Below are 7,335 nucleotides of genomic sequence, written 5' to 3'. Positions count from 1 at the left end.
TTTCCCCACACTGTGATCCTGATCTGGATCAGGTGAGGGGGTTCACACTTGCAGTTTGCATTGGACACTGCTGCGTGCACTGACAACAGTGCACCAACCCCCCCAAGAAATAGTGATGTGTACAACTGAATTTAGATTTCTTGTGTTTGTGATGTTTAACCAGCATGCAGGAAGCTGTGCAGAGCAGTAAAACAATGCACTAATAATTCTGATGATCGCATCAAGATTAGTTTGAAGGGTGGTAGGGTTGCACTCCTTTATCAATATACATGCAGAACAGGAAAAACCCACACATGAATTGAAGGAACTGAAAGCCTATGTAAGAAACATCTTTATATAAAGCTGCTTATCAGAATGAAAGGACTAAACTTTCTGCAAACAGCAAAGGGTCATTCATTGAGCCAAGGTCTTTGGAAATTTGCCATTTGAAAGTAGCTTCAGTCGACTGCGACCACAATGGCAGTTCACATTCTGTTTTGCAATTTGTTGACATACACCCAAATAGGAACCACCCAGGTAAAGTCATATATAGGTTGTTCTTTCACACAGAACCAGCATTCTACTTGGTGGTACCAAATCCATTGGAAGAAAGATCCATGTCTATTTTGGCTGCATCTTCCCCTGCCTCAGTAATGTGGGCTTGAAGTGGTTTAGGGTGCCATCCCATGTTGTTGTTGTTTTTGACAGACCTATAACCATCTGTCGGGAACTGGGCAGAGGAGGAATGGTGGAGACCGCCTCCCCATCTGGACCCTCCCAAGGAGGAGGAAAAGGAAGACAGTATAGATTTACAACAGTGGTTTGCGGGATGTCACAGCTCAGAGGCCAATGAGGGGAAAAGTTGGGAAAGAATGGGAAAGGAGGAGGAGCAGGCAGAACCAGAACGGCAGCTGGCTGGCTGACACAGTGTCATTAGAAAGCATTCCAGACCCTCCATCTCCCAGAACACGGTGAGCCTTAAAAGTAGGAGAGCAAAGAGCTCAAAGGCAGAGGGCTCTTAGCAGCACCCGTAGAGTAGGTGATGAGGATGACGAATGAGGAATGAGGAAATGGGAGAGAAGGGGGATGGAGATTCGCTCGGGAAAATGCCATTATACAAGAGGTTGGGTTCTATATCCTCTCTCTGTAAAGTTTGAAATAAAAAAGGACAGTAAGAAACTTTTCCTTGTTTTTATACTTTCCTGGGCAACGAGCTGGGAGCTGCTGACAGCATCCTGACAGCATCCCACTTATTTTCTAGTTGTCTCATTTTCATCTTTCCTAACCATTCCACTTGCTTTTCTTGGCCACTTTGGGCCCTGGGTTGCAGTACACCAAAGCCAACCGAAACTGCTGAGCATATATGTGAAGGTCATCCAGTTGCTACCAAACCTGAAGGGAGAATTCTTACCTGGCTCATAACATAGTAGTCCCTTTACTGTGAAGAGCTCTTTGCCTAACCCAATGCACACTCACCTGTTTCAAAGAAGTTTTCTTGAACTTCAGCAATGGATGTTTTCAGTAAATTGTTCTCTAGGTCTTATCATTCTTTTAATTAACTTTAACCGACTAACTGTAATTAACCCAAAACAAAAGTGAAATGATCTGGGAACTATACCAGCGGTGGGGGAAATCCTTATGAATAGGCTATGTACAGGAGGGCTGCATTTAGCATGTAACAGTTCTATTACTTTTTCATAGCATTTGGAAGCAAAAATAATGGCTTCATATCCCATCAGGATCCCCTACTTGAGCAGACTGCTTTTGGGGGGAAATAGTTTTAATTAAAACTTCCACCAGAAATTCCTGGTGGATTGTGCTCATTATCGGTATAAATACATCCACACAAGAAAGCGCAAGACTGATATTCCTTTGTTTGCAGATTTCGGGAGAATGAAAATTAGGTTTACAATGACACCCCTGTAGCGCTCTTTCTTAAGGAACGACTGCAGCCCCTTCATTATTTAACTTAAATGATACAGAAAGAAATAAGTGTAATAATGAGCAAGTGCAATGTTTTTCTTAAAAAAAAATAGTTTCCACCTGAACGCTTTTGTGATTGGCACTGGGTGGATATAGGCAGAACTGATTATGCTAATTTTAGATGCAAATGAAGAGGCAGTCAATCTCATACTACAGGCACTTTTATCAGTGAGTTTATTAGGCCTACAAGAAATCTTCACACAAATTACTGAGCCATGAGGGGGTGGGAAGAAAGCTGGGCCATGCAGACTTTTGTACAAATAGTCATCAATGCAGGTTATTCACCACACATTTGGCAAAAACAAAAGATGAACAAAACTGAGTTCTTCTCTACATTGAAAATGAAATTATTTTCCTTACAGATCTTGTACTGACCACAATTCCCCCAGGTATATGTCTTATGAGACTTTCACCAAGATGGGCTTTTAATTATTTTAAAACTATTTTTTTTCAAACATTTTGAGCATGAACAAGTTCTTTTCAGAGGGTTCCTTTCAGCAACCCTCACTATATTTCTGAGATTTACTATTCTCTAACAAACGCCCACCATTTTGACAGTTGAGGGTAGCGGTAACCCTTAAGGAACATTATACCATTAGGGGCACTGGGGAAGCATACTTGGCCTGGGTGCTTTGTGCTAGCACCCCTTTTTTTGTAGTAGCAGTAGTTTGATGCTGGGCATTTGTCTCAGAAGCTTCAAGGTGACGTATGTGTTAGGGTCCTGGAAGAAAAGTGTTAGCAATGGGCTCAAATTCCCACATGTGTTTTGAGGCAAAGTACTCCCTCTGTGTACAAAATGAAATTTCTCTGTGGTTTCCATCCCTTCATTTCCCCATTGTGACCACTAAGTGTACATAACACGAAACTACAAAGATAGGGACTCGCTTGGTGGGGATACGGGAGAGGGTCTTCTTGTTGGCCGCTCCCAGACTTTAGAACTCCCTCCCTAGAGAGGTTAGATTGTCTCCCTTCTTGTTGACCTTCCATTGGCTGGTGAATACTTTCTTTGGGGAACTGACTGCTTTTAATGAGGAGGCTGGTGCTGTGCTGCTTTTGTTGTGACTGTCTGTATGTTTTAAACAGATCTCTTTAATATACAGTTTTGATTCTATTTTTGTTTCATTGTTTTTAATGATTAGTTATTATTTCTATGCTTTTAGCTGCTCCTATTTTGTCTGAAAGCTGCCGTGGGTCCCTGTCAGGGGGAAAGACGAATTAGAAATAAATGTCTAATAATGTATAATGTAGTTGAATGCCACACACTGTACCACCTGAGTTGCAGACTCCCTATGTGGTCTTTGTATTCTGGTGCTGGTGTACTGCGATTGGATGTTGTTCCACCACATCTTATTCTTTGTTATGGAAGTCATTGATGTGAGGATGGCTGTTCCTCACCCCCACTGACACTTGAGGTCAATGAGAGGGAATTTTTGCATATGTGCTAGATCTGATCTTGGTGCTATTGCCAGGAACATGGCATTGGATTGAAGGATACCAGATACAGCAAATATAACCCTCTGGCCACAATTCCACTTTGTTTTGGGCATTCTGCCAGCATATCTTCACTGGCAGAATAGTTCTAATAGGGAAGTGTTCCACCAACATAGCCAGGGTTTTCCACTAATGTATTTTGTGTGTGTCTGCAGAGTATCTTGTATTGTATCCACATAGTAGTCATTCTGCCAAATCCTACAGCTCCTCGATCAACAGATCTTCAGTACAGGATTGCAGCCTTAGAGCACACACACACACAAAATGTATGAAAAGACTGAGGACTTCAATATGCATATGGTTGGAAAAGTACAGGCATTCCCAGATACCTTTGGAACTAGAAAATAAATATGAATTTACCTTTATGTAGCTCTTAACATTTCAATACTTCATAGGATTTTTATGTTTCAGTACAAGGAAGAATAAAGTGCCCTGTCTATATACGTTGAGCTTTCCACATTCCATAGCATAATCTGGTGCCAACATTTTTGTCATGTAATTTACATAACTAGGGGGGTGGGAATATCACCAGACAGATCTGGTAATGCAATACCTGAACATTCTTTCCTTCACAGATCACATTTGCCTGGGCTCTGCTCATTCTAGGATGGAAAACTGAACTGGGACCAAGGAACGGATGTGTGCCAACGCAAACCATTGGCTGCATATCCTTCCTCTACCTGTGTGCACATTCCTGGTGCCCTGAAAGATGAACACACCCTGTACTTGCTATATGCTGAAAATGATCTCTGGCGTCCCGAAGCTAAAATGATTGAAGTGGGGTTGAAAAGGCAAAGGAAAGTCTTCTGTTAGCTCTTTGTTCTGGGAACAACCATCTTCTCCTCTGCCTGCACACAACTCAAGTTTAAAAAGAATGAAAGAAATCTCCAGAACAATTGACAATAAAATAAAGGAAGGACAGCTTTCCAAGGAAGGCAGGATCAACAGCCAGGGCCTTGCAACAGTCCTACTGTTAGGGAAAGTGAGGTGGCTGCCTCGGACACCTGAATTTGGGAGTCATGAAAGGGCAGGAAATAGTTAGTTATTGATATTACTATATTTTGACTCCCGGAAGGTGCTTGTGTGATTTTTTTGCCTCGGGTGCCAAAATTGGCCAGCCTTGAATACAGTGCACATTGACTTGGGCCTGGGCAAGAGAGATGCATTTACTGTTCTGCCTTGGGCAAGAAAATGCCTCTGTAGTAACTGTTATCATCCTCTTGGGAGCATTTGAAGCACTTTCACAGAATTATTTCAGCAATTTCCACTATAACTTTGTACAACAGGCACACAAGAACATAGGAAGCAGCTTCATATGTCCAAGTCAATTTGTCCATTTAGCTCAGATTTGTTCTGCTATGCTGTCTGGCAGCGGCGCTCCAGGGTTTTACTCAAGGGATATTCTCAACCCAACCTGGAGAGGTTGGAGATTGAGTCAGGATATTTCTGCAGGCAAAGTAGATGCTCCGCCACTTGACTCATGTTGCAACACAGAACCCAAAGTAAGAAATTGTAAGGTAAGATTTGAGACATAGTTGCCACCATAGATGGACAGTAAGGTAAAGGTAAAGGGACCCCTGACCATTAGGTCCAGTCGTGACCGACTCTGGGGTTGCGGCACTCATCTCGCTTTATTGGCCGAGGGAGCCGGCATACAGCTTCCAGGTTATGTAGCCAGCATGACTGAGCCACTTCTGGCGAACCAGAGCAGCACACGGAAATGCCGTTTACCTTCCGGCCGGAGCAGTACCTATTTATCTACTTGCACTTCATGCTTTCGAACTGCTAGGTTGGCAGGAGCAGAGACCGATCAACGGGAGCTCACCCCGTTGCAGGGATTCAAACTGCCGACCTTCTGATCGGGAAGTCCTAGGCTCTGTGGTTTAACCCACAGAGCCACCCATATCCCTAGATGAACAGTAGCCTCCTTTAAATGTTCACATTACAGAGGGAATCCTCTTTTGTTTATTTCAAGCATAATGTCTGAGGCATTTTCACAGATTCACAACAGTGGTAAACAGTGATTTAAGTGAGAGATCCGCCCCCACATTGAAGAGGATACAGTGGAACCTCAAACTTAATCCATTTTGGAAGTCCTTTCAACTCCCAAAACATTCGAAAACAAAGGCACAGCTTCTGATTGGCACAGGTGCCACATAAACAATAGCCAACAGCCGCATCGGATGTTCGGCTTCTGAAAAACGTTCGAAAACCGGAACACTTACTTCCAGGTTTTCAGCATTCATGAGCTAATTTGTTCGTCAGCTAAGCTGTTCGAGAACCAAGTTTCCACTGTACATTTCTGGAGTTGGACATCAAACATTTAGGAAAAGGGGAAAGGTCCATTCATACAACACAGACAACGACTGTTAGCACAGAAAGTACCAGGCAGAAAAGGAAAAAGGAATACAAGGCGGAGAGAAAAAACTACATAGCACAGTATCCCAGCACTAGCCCTGATTACCTCAGCAAGAAACACAGCTGCATAGCCAAGAGAGGTGAGCATCAATTGCATAGCTAAATGCAAGCACAGAGAGGCAAGAAGCACCACTGACCCAATAGAATATGCCAGACTAAGGGCAGAATTGGCATCTCCAATACATCAGTGCTTCCATGTGATCCTAGTTTGGCTGTGAGTCTGGGCACCCTCAGGGCCCCGGAAGGAATGGTAGGGAATGCTGTCAGTCTCAATGGAAAGCTTGTCCCAACATAAAAAATACTTAGTGATAAGAAACCAGAAGATGAAACGAGAGGTACAAATTTGTCTCCAAACCTATGGAGGCATCCCCTCTCCCCTAGCAATCATGTGCAGGACCACATTTTAAATCACACTGCCTATCCAACCCACATTTTACAGTGGCATTTGATGGGGATGCAAAAATGCTTGGCCTTTATCTGTAAAGCCACTGGTACACATGACTGACAGACCGTAGGCAGGGAACCAATATATGTCGAATTTCAAAGCACCATTTTAGTGGCCACAGCCACTACATGTGATTTTAGTCGCATACAGCGGGTATATGAATCAGCTGTAAGCGTCACAGGCATGAAAAAAATGATGTTTCAAGAGAAATGATCAGGAATAGTATGTGCTCAGTAACAACAATGACATAAAAGATTTACTTCCTGATCCTGAGGAGGGAGGGAGACAGCAGACTTTGCATTGTGCAACATCTTAGTATAACTGGACCTAGGAAAGGGTTGATTACATTGACACGAGAGGCACTTCCTGGATAGGTGGAGATTACCCAGCTTTCCTTATCTTAGCAAAGTTCATTCTTCTCATTTATTTTTGGCAAATGTGCCAAAGAAATTTTTCTCCCTCTTTTATCCGAAAATAGCAGAAGAATAACCGATTCACACACTTTGCCAGTTTGAGAACTGTTTTCCCATTCTAAGCTACTGCACTGATTGAATTAATTTTATTCTTTCCCTTTCCTCAGCTTATAAAGAATATATTTTGTCTCATTTTAAGCATAATCAAGCTTGTGCTTTGCAGAACGACTTTACCAAACAGCTACACAGGAGGACCATATCCACTGTGGGAATAACAAAACATTGTAACGAAACAACAACAACAGCCTGATGACACCTTAAGGGCCAGCAAATTTACTACAGTACTGTATAGTAGAAGCTCTCAGAGACTTTATCAGCAGATGATGGTATCAGATTACACTGCTCTATCTGATGGTCACAGTTCCTTTAAGAGATATGCCTTTCACTTTAATATATCTGCAAAAAGTCTCCTCCCCCTTGGAATCCCTTTCCCAAACACAACATCCTCAGAACTTGTCCTGTTTGGCTTGTAGCCTTTTCCACCACCACCATGGGCAGCCCCCCCCCCCATCAAGTAAATAAATAAAAATACTTAACTAATGCAGG

Source organism: Podarcis cretensis (genome assembly GCF_951804945.1).
Source record: "Podarcis cretensis genome assembly, chromosome: 1".
Classification (NCBI taxonomy): domain Eukaryota; kingdom Metazoa; phylum Chordata; class Lepidosauria; order Squamata; family Lacertidae; genus Podarcis; species Podarcis cretensis.
This window is presented reverse-complemented; position numbering follows the sequence as displayed.